The 3,535-nt window shown below is 41.5% G+C and overlaps 1 non-coding gene across 1 annotated transcript; it reads left to right on the top strand.

Moving 5' to 3' along the window:
• The first annotated feature begins 621 nt into the window (after nucleotides 1–621).
• Nucleotides 622–693, top strand: Trnaa-cgc (transfer RNA alanine (anticodon CGC)). The gene has a single exon. It is a non-coding gene; the product is annotated as a tRNA-Ala (tRNA).
• The last annotated feature ends 2,842 nt before the right edge of the window (nucleotides 694–3,535 follow it).

Genomic DNA, 3,535 nt, shown 5'->3' with positions numbered 1-3,535 from the left:
ATGTTGTGTGTTTTTTCTACAATGAACAAAAAAGTGTGGTAGAAACAGAAAGTATTTGGATGTAGTTTGTTCCCCAAGAGAGTTCATGTGTTGGTGTCTTAATCTTCAGTGTGGTAGTGTTGAGGTGGTGTGCCTAGTGGAGGTAGGGGTCACTGGGGGCACTTGGAGTAAATTAAGGTAGTTCTAGCAGAGAGTCAGTTCTAATGAGAGTGGGATGTTATAAAAGAGCACACCTGAATTTGCTCTCCTTCTTCTTATCTTGCCATGTTATCTCTCCCTCCTGCCATGATGGCATTCACCATGATGTGATGCAGCTGTCGGGAGCCCTCACCAGATGCTGAATGGATTGGGCTGCCCAATTTTGGACACTGAGTCTTCAAAACCAAGAGTTAAATAAACCTCTTTTCTTTTTAAAGTACTAAGCCTCAGGTATTTGGTCCTAGCAACAGAAAAACAGACAAATGCAGTATGGTTTTCAATCAGAATCTAGAGGTTTGGAGAAACAACAGGAACATTGTATACTACCCAGGGTGGAAAAATTATATCAGTGGGTCCACTATCCTAGAATTCTCCAGAGCACTTATACAGAGGAATACATAAAAGAATAAAGAAGGGGTTGCTGGGATATAGCTCAGTTGGTAGAGTGCTTGCCTCGCATGCACAAGGACCTGGGTTCAATCCCCAGCATCACCAAAAAAAAAAAAAAAAAAAAATCAGACAAAGAATAAAGCAGGGAGATAATTAATTTTAAAAAGTAGGATATATACTAGAATTCCCTATGGAATTTCAAAATACATAAGTCAGTGTTTCTTACTTCAAATAATAGAAGCTACTATGATTAGCTCTATTAGGATCCTTGAGAAAAAGAGAACAAATAAGATCTGTTCATATGTAGAAAGAAATTTATTTTAAGGAGTTGGTTCACATGATTATAAAGAATGGCAAGTCTAAAATCTGTAGGGTGGGCTAGCAGGCCAGAGACCCAGAGAATGTCCAATGCTCAGTTGAAGTCCAAAGCCATCAGGACCAGGAAAAACCTGATGTTTTAGTTCTAGTCCAAAGATCTTCTACTGCAGAATCCCCTCTTGCTTTGAGCAATCAGTTTTTTATTCCATTCAGGTCTTCAACTGATTGGAGGAAATCTGTCTGCCCTTATGGAGGACAATCTATTTTACTCAAAGTCCACCAATTCAAATGTAAGTCCGATCCAAAACACCCTCACAGAAACACTCAGAATAATGTTTAACCAAATAGGTGGCACGATGGCTCAGTCAAGTTGATCCATAAAACTATCACATTAGCTTAAGTAGCAAAGGAATATCCTGGAAGTATATTTTCCTGATTCCTAGGAAGATTAAAAAACCAGGCTGGGAAGTGGGTGGGACCTGAAATAGCCTGGGGAGTTGGAACCCAACTCATGCCTAATTAGTAAGGCTACCACTGCTATTGTCCCTGCTCCTAGACATTGAGCATGGAGACTACTACACTCTCTCTGCCACTGAAGCCACTAAATTCTAAATCCTCTTTTACAAATCCAAAAAGTTCTATGCAGGAGCATCTGTTTGGTTGAGTCCCAATCATATGCAGTAGCTACCAGGACAGGATAAGCATTTTCAGCCTTGGTGGGAGGCAGGCTGTGCTTTTCACCAGGACACACAATGGAGAATTTCCTAAGCAGAGGTGGGGGCTCAGATAGTGGAAATTAAAGAAGTGGCAAAGATTCACTCCATTTATTTTTACTGATGACCTAACATAATGTTAGGATAGTAAGACTAGAGTGTAACTTTAAAGGTCACCCCCAGGTGATTGATTCTAAATCACTGCCCTTCCTCTACACTCTCATCATTATGTCTCTTGCTGTTTTAGAATATGTTACTGTCACAATTATTATAGTCTGCTTTCTCATTTTCAGCTGTGAAACCATAATTGGGGATCTGGCTAACCATGGGAAAAGATGCCTAAATCTGACTATCCCTTCAGACCTCTCCCTGAAGAGGTTTGCTCTCAGATCCAAGAATCTGAGACCAACTCTAGTTATCTTAATCAACTTACTTGGAGTATATCATGGCTTAGAGAACCAACCAAAAGTGTGAATTTGGGAGTGGGTAGCAAACAAAGCAGGCCTAAGGGTTGAGAACTGGTCTTTGGGCAGGAATGGTTGGTCCTGGCCATCACACTTTGGGCATGATTCCACTACCCATCTGCCCTCCAGCATGTATCCCATTACCATGGGAAGATTCTAACCACCAAATCTTCAAATTAAGATTTGAAGGTCATGAGCTTGCTTAAGTCACTTGCCTGTGCCTTGATTTCTGAGAGTAGCAGGAGGAAAGATCTGGCCTTAGGCTCTCCCTTTCCCCAGGATCATACAAAAGGAGGAAATCCTCCCAAATAAGAAGGGAAGCTGTGTAATAAAACACAAAGCAAGGGGTGTCACTCAGTGGTAGGATGCTTGCCTAGTATGTGCGAGGTCCTCCTGGGTTTGAGCCCCAGTTCTGCTAAAAAACCACCACCATCAACAACAAAGCAATGTGAGACACACACACACATACACACACACACACACACACACGTTCATGGCTATTATTCTAGCAAACAAAGCAGTGATTCTGCTTTTATTTTGTGTTGGCCTCTTTGATCCTAGATTGGCTTGTTTTACCACTTGCCTCTAAAATTTAGAGTCCAAATGATGCAACCCCATCTCGTCCTCTAGTTCCTGTTCTCTTGTTTCCTGTGGTTGGCATTAATGCTGTTCACTAAATATTTCCATCTCTACACTTTAGGGCATGTGATTGGATTATACTTTCTCATTCCCTTCAGGTTCAGTGGGTATGTTTTCTGAACACATGGAAGTGACTTCTTCTTCTTCTTCTTCTTCTTCTTCTTCTTCTTCTTCTTCTTCTTCTTCTTCTTCTTCTTCTTCTTCTTCTTCTTCTTCTTCTTCTTGGCGGTACTGAAGATTGAACCCAGGGCCTTGTGCATGTGAGAGAAGCACCCTACCAAGCAAGCTATGTCCCCAGCCTGGAAGTGACTTCTGTGTGTGGATCTTTAAGAGTCTGTGCCTCATTTACCCCACTGACTTTCTGACATGGTTGATGATCATTGGTGATGACAGATGGATCATCTCTCAGCCTGGGTCCCTGAGGTATTATGATGAGTGAAGCTATCAGCCAACTTTATTTCATAGAGGAAGTAAATCTTTATTGCCATTAAGATTTTAGGTTTTTTTTTTTTTTTTTTTTGTGGTGCTAGGGATCCAACCCAGGGCCTCATGCCTGCTGGGCAAGTGTTCTATCACTGAGTTACATCCCCAACCCCAAATTAGATCATTCTAATTGAACCCCATACATCCCTTCCTACCACCTCCAATAGACTGTCCCAAGGTTTCAGCTCTATTTGTCCTTCAAACAATGTATCTTTCTTCCAACTTCAGCTTTTACCTCCACACACTAGAGTTAAGTAAGATGCATGCCCTGCCTTAGACACCCACTTCCAATTTCCACCTGGATACTTCTATATTGTCAAAATGCATCTA

The sequence above is a fragment of the Callospermophilus lateralis genome, unplaced genomic scaffold (assembly GCF_048772815.1).
Source record: "Callospermophilus lateralis isolate mCalLat2 unplaced genomic scaffold, mCalLat2.hap1 Scaffold_124, whole genome shotgun sequence".
Taxonomy (NCBI): domain Eukaryota; kingdom Metazoa; phylum Chordata; class Mammalia; order Rodentia; family Sciuridae; genus Callospermophilus; species Callospermophilus lateralis.
The sequence above is the reverse complement of the archived record's forward strand: the minus strand, read 5'-3'. Positions and strand labels throughout refer to the sequence as shown.